Source organism: Pygocentrus nattereri, chromosome 20, assembly GCF_015220715.1.
Source record: "Pygocentrus nattereri isolate fPygNat1 chromosome 20, fPygNat1.pri, whole genome shotgun sequence".
NCBI lineage: Eukaryota > Metazoa > Chordata > Actinopteri > Characiformes > Serrasalmidae > Pygocentrus > Pygocentrus nattereri.
In genome coordinates, this window is record NC_051230.1 from 18,461,451 (window position 1) to 18,478,653 (window position 17,203).

The 17,203-nt window shown below is 39.5% G+C and overlaps 1 protein-coding gene across 3 annotated transcripts in view; it reads right to left on the reverse strand.

Annotated features, from left to right (window-relative positions):
• Positions 1-14,149, reverse strand: part of si:ch211-204c21.1 (disabled homolog 2) — a 45,825-nt gene extending 31,676 nt beyond the window's left edge. The window contains exons 1-2 of one of the 3 annotated variants that reach the window (XM_037531751.1): positions 13,906-14,149; positions 5,722-5,786 (exon numbers count right to left, since the gene is read on the reverse strand). The gene's annotated coding sequence lies outside the window, so the exon portion shown is untranslated. The remainder of the gene's footprint in view (positions 1-5,721; positions 5,787-13,905) is intronic. The other 2 variants (XM_037531750.1, XM_037531752.1) reach the window with 2 other exon arrangements.
• Positions 14,150-17,203: the final 3,054 nt, after the last annotated feature.

The window sequence follows — 17,203 nt, forward strand, 5'->3', positions numbered from 1 at the left end:
ACCACAACTTAGAGCAGGATCCTCGTGCAAATATTTGGAATATTTTTCCTCTTCCTCCCTTGTCCACTTACTCAAGAGCAGGAAATTAAGGTCAAGACTATAAATATGTTCGACTTTCACTGCCTCCGCTGCTTTCAGTCGAAAGAAAGTCAACTCAATCACATCAATCATGGAGGGTGGAAAAACTAAGATCTATTATAAGTGTAGAACAATATGCTATCATTATTGTCATATATTACAGGACTCTGCAGAAGTTAGAGACCACCCTTTCCTTTTTTCCACTCAAAATGGACATTAAGTACAAGTTGTTTATTTTTTATTATCAGGATAAAAGCAGACAACATACATTTAATCAAGAATTACACAGAAGCCTCAACAGCCAAATATAATACTATTTTTTATATATATCAGGCACAACATTATGATACATCCTTGTTTTTAAACGAACGCATTGTCCATTTTATCAACTCCACTTACTACATATGTGCATTTTGTAGTTCTACAGTTACAGACTGTAGACCATCTGTTTCTCTGCATACTTTGTTAGCCCCCTTTTACCCTATTCTTCAGTGGTCTGGACCCCCATGGACCCTCACAGAGCAGGTACTATTTGGGTGGTGGATCATTCTCAGCACTGCAGCGACACTGACATGGTGGTGGTGTGTTAGTGTATGTTGCGCTGGTCTGAGTGGATCAGACACAGCAGTGCTGCTGGAGTTTTTAAACACCTCAGTGTCACTGCTGGACTGAGAATTGTCCACCATTTAAAAATATCCAGCCAACAGCGTCCTGTAGGCAGTATCCTGTGACCACTGATGAAGAACTAGAGGATGACCAACACAAACTGTGCAGCAGCAGATGAGCTATCATCGCTGACTTTACATCTACAGGATGCACTGATAAGGTAGAAGTGTCTAATAGAGTGGACAGTGAGTGGAAACGCTGTTTAAAACTCCAGCAGCACTGCTGTGTCTGATCCACTTGTCAGTCTTACTGCAGTACAGAGAATGATCCACCACCCAAATAGCACCTGTTCTGTGAGGGTCCATGGGGATCCTGATCACTGAAGAACAAGGATCAATACCCAGGTTCAGACCATCATTATGATGTTATATTTTTGCCATATTGCTCACCCTTAGCCTAGTGTGCTGCAGTATGAGCTATGAGTAATAAGACAGAGTTGTTTCATAATCGGCTTAAGAAGCAGGATTTCAAACCCTTCTAAATCCAAATGCACACAATATACTTACAAACACACAGCACACAACAAAGGCACTTATGAGCTGTATTACGTCTGAAGACATAATATGCTTTGTTTATAGGTCAATAATTTCACAATGAGGTCCTGTACTCTTACCACACAAACATTTGACTGAAATTTCCTTTAACAAATATCTCAAAACCTGTTCAGTTTCCCTGTTAGAAAAGGTTTTCCCACAGCTTCAGGCCTGTCACCTGACAATAACAGTTCTTTTACTCTGTAATCAGCTTCACCTCACAGACCAGCGACCGACCCATGACCCCAACTCTCAGCTGGCAAATAGAACTGCAGGACTATAAATGGTAGAAGATTCTATTATAAGGCAGTAAGAAGAACAGCTGTTCTGGGCTCAGTCGCAGCTGTGGTGGCCTTACTGTACACAAACTAGGGATGTCCTTAACTGATCTCAATGACCAGCATTGGAGCCGATCAAAGCACATTTTAATACTGCCACAGGAAAGACTTGTAAAAAAACACATTTCTTCACACCATGTGAAACATAATTTCACGACGAATGGGCCAACAGACATAGTCCAAAATTACTTTCAAGCTTTTAAAGTTATATTAACAGATGTTAAGAACACTTTCCCCTTCTACAACAAGATTAGAGATCTCAGAGATATGTAATTTTGTTATGACAATGACAATATAATGGTATCACTACACCTATTGTTGCTTGTCATAAAAATAATATCAACATTATCCACATCTTGCATTTTAGAAGTTGTTTAAGTGTCTGCAGCATTGAACCATCTTATAGAGGAAAATCAAACACAGTTCAACCAGATGAACCCAAAAGCACTTGGATATCACAGTTTGGAACGAGAAAAAAGCTCAAAGCCAGATAAATGGCTACTTCATACATGCTTGTGTAGTTTGAAATTTAAGACACTAAAATGGTCATTTCACATAAAAAGCTCCCCCAAGAAACAAAACATATCAGTTCAGAATGCATCATGCTTCGCACATATAAAAATATGAAGTGATTTTAATGCATTTTAAAGCAAATAGCAGACAAAATCATCAGATAGGCCAATCAAATTGGATTAAAACTTAATATTAAAGTATTTTAAAGTATTCAGCAGCCTAAAATGTCCTGTCTGATTGTACTGGTTATGCTTTAACGTATATGAAGTAGACACTCAGCACAGAGGGGAACCCTCACGGTTTTCTAGGCTTTCTCTGAGCCAAAGAATTACTAGGCCATTAACTTTAAGGAACTAAAAAGGTCTATAATGTTTATCTAATTTTTATTCAATAGAATCATTCTTGTATTTAGTAGTATTGCTACTAACACCTAGTGGAAAACTGGCCAGGAATGTTATTTATCTGTAATGTCTAGCTAAGCGAGCACTCTCACTGATTAGAACTTCAGGAGATGAACCTAAGGCCTAACATGCTAGATTTACTATCAGCATAATTACAAAGTGACCGAGGAATCAACCAATCACGTCTTGACTTTCAACAGTGAACAACTGTGTGAGGAAAAATATTGCTTCCGGCCTTCCAGAAGTCCCAGATACATGATTGTGAAATTGGGTAGCAGCCTATTTAATGGCTTGTTAGAAACAGAAAACAGGAGTTGTAATGATGGGGAGCGATGTTGAGGCAGACGCAGGTGCGGAGACAAGCGAGATTTATTATGGGCAAATCCAAAATCAGGGACAAGATAGTCCAGGTTCAAATGTCCAATATGGAGAGCAAGAGGGACAGACATGACAAAATGAACACAGAACTCCAAACAGACCAGAAATAAACAAAACTCTTCAACAATACATACACATCGAGCAGTACAGCCAACAAACCGCACAAACAAACAGCACATCAAACAGTACAAAGACCAGCGAAAACAAAGGCCAAACACGGGGCTTATAAAACACAGTGATAACGAGGGACAGGCGGAAAACAGGTGGCGACAATCAGGGACGGGGTCATAAAACAAGGGGCCGGACTAGGATCAAAACAAAAAAGCACATGGACTAGAGCAAAACAAACGCACATGGACCGGACTGGGAGGGGCCAATCGTGACAATAGGGCTGCTCCACACCAGACTCTCGCTACTGAGTCACTGTTAACATAGAATGTCTTTTAAAAGCTTTAAATATCTATGTTTAATCTAAAACAGCAAAACTATAAATGCCATTAGCTTAGTGCTAACAAACTACTAGAATGCTAAGGGACTCTAGCAGATATAAACATTATCTTAGAGGTGTATTTTTTCCTCATGTTTTGACATTTATGGCCCAGACTGAAGGTCTAGCTTTTACAGTCAGGGGTCACCACTGGGTCTGCAGATAACCGATACTAAAGGATGAGGACTGAGACTAAAAAACTAGCTCAGGACAGCATGAGCACAAAATAAAACTGTCTACATACACTAAAATGGTCACTTTCTATCCAGTGTTGATGGTCTCTGTGAGAATGAACTGTCCAAAGATTCCAAGCCCACTTTCCAAAAGCAACAATCTGGAAGAGATGATGAAAGAAATCAGAAGAATGCGGCAAGCTGGCAGGCAGGGAAGCCAGCTGTGGAATATTTATGCTCCTCTGTCTGATTTGTTCTTCTCCATATTCTAAGCAGGAGTCCTGAGGGGAATCTATCTGTCTGATAGCACTGATCCTCTAAAGCTGTCAACAAAGGAGAGTGGAAAAAAAGATACGCTTCTGGTCAAACTAGCACTGTCAGTGCGTGCACCTAAACAATGTCTGAGAACCGGTACCAGGCTGTGACCAGAATTGAAAAGCACTCACATGAGTGACTGTTTTTCAAGCAACGACAAGGATGTGAATGTAATTATGGGAATAAAGCACACTTATAGTTTAAAAATGTAGCCATTCTTTTGAAGCAGAAAATGCTGAAATAGATAAGAATGTAAATCAATGACGTGGCCTTGGGATGGGCAAAGGTTACAGGCTTCAGACAATCGATGCTTTTAAGTGACTCATGTGCTGTCACATCAACCTTTACAGGCTAACTTTATGATCTCTGATGAGTTTTAAATGAAAGCAAGGACATTTATATTGATTTATACAATTTTTACAGAAAGCTAATTCATGTTTAAAAGCCAAAATGTTTAATGCATAACAGTACTCAAGTTGAATAGCATAAACCTGGCTGAATGGACCAACTAAAGGCCACAGCCTGCAGTAGCATTGACAAGTCCTTACAACAGTCTCTATTGTTTACTTAACGTGAGTTACCTCAACAGGTGGAATATTACTGAAGTAAATCACTCAAATGTGGCCTTTAGAAAAAAAAAACCACACCATGACTCACCTGACATTCAACAGAAGTCAATACAGAATTGGTGGCACGATAAAGGCAATGTCTTTGTTGGCTCGCTCAACAAAACATAAAAAAACATAAAAATCCCAACAACTACAATGCTCCTCACAAACACTCAACCCTTCTAACTCTGGTCTAGAAAAGAATCTTAACAATTTCATCTGTTTCTTCTATGAACACCTTTAATTTAAATGGCCATACAGGCATTTACCAACTTCATAGAAATGATCATTAATTCAATCACATTTGCTTTCTATGTGAACCCTATATCATACATCGAAAGCCCTGACATTATTTGTACTCAAATCATTAAGTTACACTTTCTTTTATTTAGTTACCAATTAATTAAATTGAGTTGCTTGTATGATCTGCTTGAAATAAGTATATTAGTATGTTAATGTTTCCATTTATAAAAGTACTATATGAGTAAGAAACGTCCTGATCTAATGTTTCAGGCACAAGCTAATATGTTAGCTCCAAGCTAACACTCTAGCCATAAGCTAACCTGCTAGTCATGACGCAATGATGCAATACAATATAATGCGGTACAAATGAATAGAATGCAACATGTTGCAGTGTTACATCCCTGCTAACCATGGCAGTGTTTTGAGTCTCTGTAGTCTTGTAGTCAGTTTGTAAGGCTGTCAACTGCTAATTTGGAAGTGTTTTTATTGCCTGGCATGTGAGCACCTACCTGAAAACCTCTGCTAAAAGTGAAGTTTTCCCTATATTTTGTGACCATTACAACTGTGAACACAGGGAGAGTAACTTTACTATAATGCAATATTAACTGGTCTGAAAATCAAAACATATAAAACTACTATTGAGGAAAGAGTTTCAAAAATGATTTCATTAAACTAATTGCTTTTCTTCAGATGGTGTGGGCAAGTATAGTAAGCAGAGCAATTAATTACAGTATATTGTACAGTTTTACTACAGCTTATACAGTGTATGTAATGGCTAAACAAAAGACGCTGAGCAATGTCCTCCTTTATTCTTCTTCTTAAACCACGCCTCAAGCTATCGTTTAGATTCCATAGTGTTTCAGTTCTTCAGACTGCAAGACATGCTATACCTTTAAAACATCTCCCCCACTAACGCAGATGACTTCAGAACATCCTGGCCAAAGCCAAGCCCGAAAACCAATATCAATATTTACACTTCGTTTCTGACCTGAGAGGACCTCCAGCTCTTCGTTTTCTCTTTCTCTTCCCCCTTGCTGATTCTCCGGACAGAATCTAGGGCCAGAGAGGAGAGAAAATGAGGGGGCCAGGCCAGGAGCCACAAACTCAGCGAATACCTCCAGAGAGCGAGAACAATGAGTGTACAGTAAACACCATCTTTCCTCTTCCCTGGCTCCTCGGCTCTGTGGCTGTTTCTTGACACAGGCCAATGAAGCTTTTTAAATACGCACATCAAAAAAAGGCAGGAAGCCAAAACGCATCCACCTCAGCTCTGTGCCAGGAATTTCTGGCCTCTGAGGACAACATTCTGTACAAAACGTATCTCCAGGGGTGTGGATTTAATAGTCACCAGGGCAAAGGTACTAATGGTACAAACCTCGAAAAGGTTGCAGACATTCGATTGACTCTGAAAAGACTGTACCTTAGACAGTTCAGCAAAAGATCAAGTTTACACAATTTTGCCACAAATGTATAAACTGTAATGAAATGTAGTCGGGCAGCCAAGACATGTGAGTTTCTACAATGAGCTGCAAGGCTAGTGTAGCTAACAAGTAATTAAAGCTAAAACCTCACCCGTTAACATTGTGCCAATAGCAGGCTTAAATCATCACAGACTTATGTTAAACCATTCTGAATTATTCAGTAGCCCTAAAAAGACCTGAACCTTTTACCACTTTCCAAACCTGAAACACAATATGCATGTAACTACTGAAAACGGGTTAACAAAAAACAATACAACTTTGTCCATATAAGGTTTATCTCCTGACAACGGCTTGAATGAGTAACAGGGTTGATGTTTTTTAGCATAGACTTAGCAAATACACAAAATGTGGTTAGCAAGCGTCCATGCTAATGACAAAAAGACATTAATGACATTCTAATGATTTATTTAAAAAGTACATTAAATGCATAATTTGCAGTGGGCCAAATACTAGTATAATGGCTGAAATTATTGTTAAGGCATATGATGTGACATAACTGTTAAACTCACACGCCACAAATAAGCGCAGATTATTTTATACCTGTTTATTCCTGTTTCGGCGAGGGCCTGAATCATGAAAGTTTCAGTCATGCTTCAAATGAATTTAATGCTTTAAATGTACTTGTCACGCATTCCACGGACTTCACTTCCCAGCAGCCCTTGGAAGATCACGTGACTGCTCAGTCACAACTGGAATCCGACACGGACTGCATTTCCCAGGAGTCCCAGGGAACACAGGTGACCAAGGACTCTGTTCAATCCACCTATCAGCGTTCACGATCACCTGAGTACTAACTTACAACACCTGTGGTAGACAACATTTAAGCCCGGGCTTAGTATTGTAGGGTTGCGAAGTAGTGTACCCTGGTGACTTACTGAGCATTACCTCATTTGTGCCTTTTTGTGTATTTTGACCCTTGCCTTGCCTTGCCTTGCCTTGCCTTGCCTTGCCTTGCCTTGCCTTCACATTTACTGAGTTTTTGCCTTGCCCTTTTTGTACTGTTGCCTGTCTGAATTCCCCCGTGTTTCGACTCTTTGGACTGTTTTGTGACTGCGATTTTGGGTTTTTCTCTGGTTAGTATTAAAGCTACCATTTATCTAGATCTGCACTCATCTGAACTCTGTTCCAACGTAACAGTACTGGTATTTTTTTACTATATCATTGCTGTCCAAATTAAAACATGTATCTCCAAAATGGTAACTTTACAGGAGAAGGCAAAACCATTTTTAACTTCTACTGTAAGCCAATGTTAAGAGTTTTTACACCAAACAATTTTGGATCATTTCTATAGGTCCATTTATCACAAAATGTTCAGACAGTGTAAATGACTGGGCTCAAATGATGTACCAAAATAAAAACTAAAGTTTTTTATTGCACAACAACAGTTTGCTTATAACTGGGTTGTATTTTAACTAGAAAATTCAAATGGATGGATTTCTCTGAGTATTTAATGGACTCTGAGTCACAGTACTTTTGGAACGAAAGGTCAAAGTCAGGTCTGACCACAAAACAGCAGGTTGAAAAGTTCTTAAGGGTAAGTCCAAGTATGTGGAGTCCAAGATTCCTAGTTTATTTCCAGTCAATTATTAGTCATTCTCCCTACACAGAGTCAAATCTACAAGCATGCAGGCTTTAATTAGAAAATAAAGTGAAGCTACTGGAGCAGACTGCAGTCCACCTTCTTAGCGGTTGCCATGACACCAACATGCCACCGAGGCAGGTATTGGTAACCCTGTCTTTTGTTTGAGCATCTACAGGCTGGGTTTGCACAGCAAACACCCAGTCCGTCATCAGAGACATGATCAAACAAAAAAGAGGACAGGCTCACACACAGAGTCTCCTGGGCTTTTCTCTTCACTTGCCAATTTTGAGCCGTTAATCCTTTCAGAAACCAAAACCAAGAAAGCATGTATACAGTAATGCCAATGCACAGAAATCTGCATCAATCTGGCTTACATGTAGAGGCAGTGCTGATCTAATAGGGCCAGATGTAGATACGAGTGCAAGTGCAGCTCAAAATGTGCCTCAGTGCAACTGCAATATGCACCCACAATGCACCTCAATTTAACCAGAGCCATCAACAAGCTCAAGACAGAACAGAAAGTTCAGCGATGAAGAAAACATTCTACAGGGGTGCTATTTACTCCAACAAAGAAAACCGTTCACCACGTATTGATCAGCTGCAGGTGTAATTTCTCCACCCACTTTTTGTGTGATCCTCCCAATCTGAGGCTCTCTCTCAAATGTATGTGCATGAATAAGTGAATTTTGTGTTTTGCCATGCACACAACCCATGAACTACATGTTTAGGCCTGTGCTCCAGTTCTGTATGTAACATGAGGGACAGGAATTTTGATTTGCACCTGAAAATGGTGTAAAAGGCTTGATACATCAGGACTTCAGTCTACATCGAAATGATGGATCAGATACTGGAGGAAAACAGGAACAGATCTAATCAGAATCTGACCTTAAATATCATGGAACTGCTTGTAGCACATAGGAACGTAAAGCAAAGGAAGTAGCCAGATGTAGCCCAACATTCACATAAGGACAACAAAGGATTACACTAGAAAAATTCCTACAATTCCTTTATTTGAAATCGTCTAATTCAGTCAGTAGTAATAGTAAATTCAGCAGCTGAAGTCTTGTGGTTGGCTACAAATAAGTCTTTCAGCAATGTATATCTAGATGCCCATCTTAAGTGAAGTGCTTAACTTATGTGGGTTTTTTTAGTTAAGACATCCTCTCCAGGAAACTTACAAAGGAAAATGTTCTGGGTAGTTTAGTGCATAATTAATACCCATTTGCTAAATAATAGTTACCAGCTGTTACTCAATATCAGTAATAGTACTGGAAGAGAAAATGTGGTATTGTGTCATCTCTTCATATATTACATCATCTTTTCTGCAGCTGCACAATTCAATGTAAGACAGAATGAACCTAGTGAAGACTGTATCCCACACACAATGCAAGATGATCTGATAAAGCAGAAATGAGTCCTGTAGTGAGATGTACTCCCAAAGCTCCAAATATACGCACAAACAGCGTAGGCCTCTGCCAAACAGGCAGCTATTACAATACATATCAATGGCACATAAAACACACACTTTTCATAAAAAGCCAAAGTAAAAACCATTCAAGCTAAAATCAGTATAACTACCCATCATAAACAGTATGTAATTATAGCTTTTGGATAGCTTATGGGCTATTGTGTGTCCATTGCAATCTATAGACCTACCTTTCAATTACAGTAAAGTCTGAAGAAACATAAGATCATTTCTGTAAAACTTAAAATAAGCACAGTCTTAATGTACTTCCAAAACAGTTGTTTGACATAATTACCATGAATTTACTGTGTTTTCGCTCACAATATGTTTAACTCAATCCCTTCTCCTGGGAAATGATTAAGGGCAATAAATCTTTCCATAGCACACAGACACTTCAAACACTGTGTGAATGCAAAAAGACTTAAAGATGCCATCTTGTGTGGTCTTATAGGTGCAATAGGTATTTCTGGAGTGTCAGAACATCTGTTTTAAGACCACAACCAACCACCAAATCAGATACTGCCAAGGTCTGCCTTAAAGACATGTCATTTGAAAACAGCTGTGTGGACTTACACTGAAAGCATAGAAGCCAACTTAGGCCATTTCCCCAATGCATTACATGTCACTTACAGTCTTATAATGAGCTTTCTGATATAATGGCTTGGGAAAGTCACCCCCAGTGAATCCCAGCAACTGGGATCTAGTTCTATTCTACTCTCCCATACCTGACTCCCATACCCGACTAGACCATAATCGCCTCTGAAAAGTCATTCAGATTGTTGTTTGCCGTAATATTAAGGAATATTTGAGGTATAAAAAAGTGTGGAGTATCTGTGATACTGACACTGACTTTAGTGAGCTAAAAACACTAATAACCAATAATATTGGTTAAATGTTCAATGTTTTAATTTAAAAATATTGGGTACAAAGAGCTTCTAATAGTAAGTTAAGTTAACAACAACATTCTGTAGATTTACATTCTGTTCATAATTATTTTCCTTATTATAAGGCAGTCAAATTCTTCTGTAAAACCAACAAAACCATAGTTCAAACATTTGTTTACACATGTACCTCTTTAGTTTATATTTTCATTTTATATTCCAAAACTTTTAAACAAATTCTGTCCATTCAGAATCAAACTTCTTGAAATAACAGAAATAGCAAATAGCAGAAACTCAAAATTATATGAATAATGTTTAATTAATTATGTAAATATTGCAGATTTCCTACTGGTTTAGATTTTTTACCTCTTATTGTTCTAATTCGTCTTGAGCTTACATGCTGTCCTTATGCTTAAACATATGTTTCCATGTTTATTACATTGCAGGCTTCCTATTTTATTAACTATGTTATTAATCTCAAGGCTTATTACCCAGAAGCCACTGTAAGATTGCTCTGTACGTTATGGACTTATGAGAGTGAGTCACTGAAATGTGGACCCACTGTTGAGGCCTTATGTTTAAGGGGTTAAGGTCAAAGAGCCTAATGGGTCAGAATTATGTGGACCTGCTGAACATCATTACCAGAGGCAGGAGGGAGAATGAGTCCTGACAAATGAGCACAGTTTCGACGACACAAAGATCAGCGCTAATTCCATATTTTTAAACTACCATCAAAGCCTAGGACATTTTGTCTAGGAGGGGCACCAGGTAGAAGACACTGAATGGGAATTTCTGAGAAAGTCAGTCAATATTCCTTGAATTCTCCTCACTTCTGCTTTTGTGTGGAATGGAGGTCAAGTGTTATCCTCCACTAAAGTGAAGAAAACAAATGGTTCCACATCTGGTCTCAACTTTTTTTCTTTTCTTTTCTTTTTTTTTAAACTAAGGAGCAATGCAGAGCTTTAAGTGATTGTCCAGATTTCATTCTTTTTCACAAGGGGGAAAAGTGGGACGCAAACAAACACCCAGTGCAAAGGTCGTTTACCTCAGCATGTGGCTGCCGCAGTGAAATACCACTCTCCATGTAAAAGAGCTACCATGACTTCTCTAGTGACCTGTATATGTCTCCAGTGAAATACAATAGTAAACCCTTCCAGCCAGCAGAGACTAACACGGACGGAGGACGACAACAAAGAGAAGTCAACTGATTTGAGAAAATGTTTGTGAAGACTTGTGTTCTTAATGAAGAGACTTTTCTTTTTTTTAACTTTCACGAGCACACTCTTTCTTTCTTCCTATCGAGAGGGAGGGAGATAGCCCAGGAGAAGAAATGGTCCAGAGTAAGCCAGAAGTAAAGGAATGACTCAAGGAGGGAAATGAAGTTGAGCGCCAACATCTGCTTCCAATAAAACGGCACACATTCTACCAACAGAGAGGAAAAAAGTGTCCTGTTCTGAGTCATATTCTTCAAAACGTGAATTCACTTCTTAAAACATGGTTAAAGGCACAGCGGTCACTTAATGTCCCTCAACTAAGACATTTACACATATTTGGGTGTGGGTTCAGTTCCTTCCTGTGAGCTTAAATCTTTCTCCATACCTCCATGACCATTTCTAGAGGCACTGAAGGAAAACGAACGTTTTTCTCTCGATATTTCTGGTAATGTTTAGATTGCGTGCCTTCAAACTCTTTGAAAGTCAACTCTCTTCAAAAGGCTTACAAACTAGCCCATATCTTCCCCCCCTGCTTATGAGAGGAAGTGGAGTGAGTTTACAGTGGCATTTCCTCCATTAGATGTAACATGAAGGGTGGTGAGGTAGTGGGAAAAAGAGACAAAGTGCTATAATTATGGTTATTTCTAGGCTGTGCAGTTAAACTCGCTAACATTTTTTTTCACTCCTACTCTCTCTTCCTCTCATCTCTGTCTTTCGCCTTTTTCCACGTCCCGGACCGCCGTAATGATCCAGGTCTACAAAGAAACACATTCCTTCAGCCTGAGTTCATACCTGCTTTCTAGAGGCAAGTGTTTGTACGCAAGTTTTTCGAAAATGAACATCTCTACCAGAGCTTGGTCTCATGTTCACAGATGGGATAGGCCATCCATTCAGATGATCAAGCGTGGTCTTTCCTGAACGCCTTCTGACCATCTTGCCGAGAGTGAAGTATATGAAAATTCATTAGGGGCTACCATTTAAATTCATGATCTGAATTTAGGCTTGCCAGTTCTTGACAAAAGCGTACAGCATGAAAACCTGACCCATTTTCATTGTTGTTAAAAAACAGAAAGGAATAAAGAGACATTATTGGAGCAAGAAGTGAGTGAAACATTAGTCGGCTGTATTATTAGGCTTTACATGCATTTATTGTGTGTGCAGGATGCAAATTTGCGTTTTGTGTTTTGCTTCTGTGACGTCCCAATTAAGGGGAACTCCGTCAATGTTTCAAAAATTCTACATAATTAACTGGCTGAGATGTAAACAGTCATTCAGCGTGGTTTGATGCAAAATGCTACGCTCTAGAGAAACCTGACGAGTCAGAATCGTTCACAGAGGTGGTGATAGGAACCAGATGTCTGAAGAGTTTAATACCTCGGAAAGCTCCCTCACAGAAAGGGATTACATGAAATGCTTAGATATATGCTGCCTGATGCCTGAGACATTGTTGTATGACAGTATTTAGAAAGGTCTGGCCTATTTGAATCTATTTTAAAACATTTATGAAGGGTGTTGTAAGGCAAAACATGTCATTTTTTTTGGATTTACTATTCTACCATTATCAGCATTACATATAAAACTCAGAAGACGCGTGCAGCTGTGCTGGTGGTTTTGGATAGTAAATAAAATGCTTACATTTGTGTTGTAGACATGGCAACCCTTGGTTCCTATCACCACTGTAAAGAAATCAGAGGCTGTCCGTTTCCCTACAACTCACACCAAACCTCTCTGACTGTCTCCACGACTGAATGATCCAGACATTCTGAAAAACTGGTGGAGTTCCCCTTTAATGACGTACGTCTATCTATAGCCTGTGCTTATAGTCCGGCAGATACATGCAGATTTCAGCCTACTAGGTATAAGGATGTGGCTGACTACATATTCAAATTCACTCATTTCAACATAAACCCCAAAACAATCCAACAACACAGCCTTCATTTGAGCACAGCGCAGCATTTTAGCACGGCACTGCATTTAGCTGATGAATTTCAGCCCACACGTTTCCAAACGCGAGATGACGACCAAGATTAACGCCGTTACCTCGGCCAAACCAAACCGACTCCCTTTGTCGAGAGACCGTCCGCGAATGTCCTCGAATTGCCGAAACGTGGACAGACATAATCTAGGTGTCATATAAGCCAACCCACGTTCGTGTCGGCACGAAAGCGTGTGAGATGTAAATAAGCCCCCAGAGGAAAATAGGGGGGCAGGGGCTGATCAGCTATCAGCAGCCCTCACATTCAGGTTAATTCACCAACAGCCTCAAAATGACAACAGGTTGCGTCTGTACGCTAAATTGGCAGCGTCTGCTGCAGGCACTCTAACGAACGGCTCATTATACAGCACCCACAACATGAAATGATGATATAACATTTAGGATCACCTGAATTAACCACTGGCACTAGACAGCTACCAACAGACCACTTAACACAAATTCAGCTTCACATTTAGCAGATCATTCTCGATTTACGTCAAATTAGCATCTAAATCGTTCAGGCGTTTTCGTTTGTTGTCAAAATGTAACCGGCTGAGTGAAACAGGCTACTCACCCGTATCAAGTTAACCAGCGGCACTGAGACCGAGACCTAGCATAGCCTCCTTTCCTTTGTATTTTCTTCTTCTGGACCGGCAGAGCAGATGACAGTTTTTGGACAGCCTACAGTCGAGTGGTTTCGCCGTACAGTCCTCTGCTCCTAATAAGACGCTGGCAGCTCTGGGCTGCTGTGGAATGCGCTGTGATGTTACTGCAGCCTGAGACTCGGTAACTCCCCCACAGAACTGCTGCCTGCCTTCAGCGGAGTTTAACCCTCTGTAGACCAGCCTGCAGATCCTCTCAGTCCTCATTGGTCGCTGAGGGTAGGAGACGGAGGGCTGAGCAGGAGAACTGATCTCTCTCTTCCAGCCACTAGCTGCACTTTTTTCAGCTTAGCTGTGTTCTCCTGATAAGACGTCGGAACAGAGATCTTAAAGCCATAATAAAGTCAAGTGCTATTCAACCAAATAACAGGTCAAGTAGGAGTAAATGTGGCTAGAAAAACAACTCGAATAAGATCAGGAACTCTTTAACTGCACCTTTTAGCAGAGGAGCTAGCGCTGTTTTTCCTTTTTTGGGGGGATTATTATGGTCTAATTTGTATTCTTGCTTAATGTACTTTTGTGTTCGGAATACATTTCTGAGTGAAAAGTGCAGTTGAAGAGTGTCTCATGTACCGAGAGAAACTGAAATAAAATGTTAAAATAATAAACAAAATAAATAAGAAAGTAATAATAATAAAAAGCATTGTAATTTTTTTAAACAGGAAAATAAAATGCTGAAGCTTGAGAGTGACCGCGAAGCAGTTCAGGTGCTGAACTTACGGAACTCAACCCTAGAAACGAATTGACTGAATATAAATCAGAAATCATAACACATTTTCTTATGTAATGTAATCTACAAGATGTGGCCAAATGTATGTGGACACCTGACCATTACACTGATAGGAGCCTGTTTGACAAAACCATGGGCATTAATATGGAGTTGGCCTGTTTTTTACTGCTATAACCAGTGAACTGTTCATCCACTGTTCTGTGAAGACTTTTCACAAGATTTTTGGAGTTTGTGGGAATTTGCACCTGTTCAAAAGAGCATTTTTGAGGTCAGGCTCTGATGTTGGATGAGATGGCCTGGCTCACAATCAACCTTCCAGTTCCCCTCAAAGGTTTTCAGTGGGGTTGGCTCTGTGAAGGCCACAAGAGTTCTTCCACACCAAACTTGTCAAATCATGTCTTTATGAATCCTATTTTGTGTACAGGGGCACATTCATGCTGGAACAGGAAAGGGCCTTCCCCAAACTGTTACCACAAAGATGGAAGCGTATAATTATTTAAAATGTCTTTACATGCTGCTGCATTAACATTACCCTTCACTGGAGTCCAAACCCTAAAAACAGCCCTAGACCATTATCCCTCCTCCACCAAACTTTACTGTTAGCACTGTGCATTCCAGTAAGGCGTGTACTCCCAGTATCCACCAAATCTAGGTTCATTCATCAGACTGCCAGACAGTGAAGCGTGATTCATGACTACTGAGAACATGTTTCTGCTCCAGTATTAGGCGGAGCCCAGTGGCGGCGTGCTATAGACCAGTCCAGCTGATGCTTGGCATTGCACATAGCGGTTTTAGGCTTGTTTAATGTTTAACAACAGAAACCCATTTCATGAAGCTACTGACATACAGTTCTTGAAGCTTATATTGCCTTCAGAGGCACTTTGGACCTCTGTAGAAAGTGCAAGAGAGGACAGGCGATTTTTACACACTCAGCACTTCAGTGCTCACCCCTGCTTTGTGAATTTGTGTGGTCTACTTTGGTTTCAGTACCACTATTTTCTCCTCTTGCTGGTGCACAGTGATCAAAACTCAAGAGATGTTTGATGGGATAAAAAGAATTTTGTCTTTTAAATGATATGATATGATGCATCATGCTTAATAAGTCCAGGCACATGAACTGATAGGATCAGTTGTAATTTCAGGTTCACTTTAAAATTTTGTTTCACATGACAAAACAGTCATTTCATGTTTTTGATGATCTGTGCAATTTTTAACCCCAGATCAACTTACAGTTACAGCATGACCACATGCTGACGCACCACAACTTCATAGCAGCATTTTCACTCTAAAATTACGAAACTCTTCCCATTACTGATGTTACACAATGTCTTATGATACTATGTCTGTTTGTCAAATATTCTTGAAACAGGATAGTTTGCCATTCATTGTTCAGTGGACAATTTGGCAAACCTCAAAATCTTGTCTTTTGTGACCTAACGTTGAAGAGCACAATGAATGGAATGGTATCATACCAGGACATTTGTTGGTAAACCTTTAGAAAACACCTGAGAGGCTTTGAAACAGGCTTCTGCCTCAGTATTATGATTTCTTTGCTCAGTGAAAAAAGGAAATATAGCGCAGAAAGTCAGACCATATATCAATACAGCTTTTATTTTTTTCCTGAAACAAGTCAGCTTTCCAGCCAGACATAGAGCCAGTGGGGAAAACTGCAGTGTGTTTTGTGATATACAGAGCATGGTGCTATCTTCCTGCTCTGGTTGATTTGTAAACACAGAGTAGATAGTAATGATAAGATGCCTTTGGGGAAGTTCGAAAGAGCATTTCCCCTGACCAATGTTGCCCCTTTCATTGATTGAATTCATTTTTGAATGTTCCAATTATTTGTGATTAAATAGTTTAAGCATGTCAAAGGTTTTCAAAGAAAGTCATTCAGAGTGGTTTGATGTGAAATGGCTCATTGTAGACAACGATTCCTTTACAGTGGTGTTGATAGGAACCAGGTGTCACGATCCATACAGTATAAATGTTGATTTTATTTGTCGAGTGACTGGTGAACATCTTTTTTAATGTAATATTGATGGTAAAATAGTAAATTAAAAAACATGTAAATCTAAAACAAAAATCTGTTTTCTCTGGGGCCTATTTTCCCCTAAAATGCACTGCATGTACCCCTCCACCATGAATAGCTTTTAAAAACTATGCTTCAGGCTAAAAGCTTTTCTCAAAACTATTGTAAAATAATGTCTCATACGCCAGGTAACATATTTGTAACCATTTCAAGAAAAAGCTTTGTGTGACATAGTTTTAGAGGCATCAAACCCTTGAATTTAAGAATTGAAAGAATGGTTCTAATCAAAGCATCCTGAATGACTTTGTCTGAATCTTAACCATTTAATTATGTGGAATGTAATTTTAGACATTATCTCCAAAACTTGACAGGTTAAGGAAAAACATGCTTGACTTTGAATGATAAGTTAATGGAACCAAAACTTTTTTGGACATTTCTATTGGTCCATTCA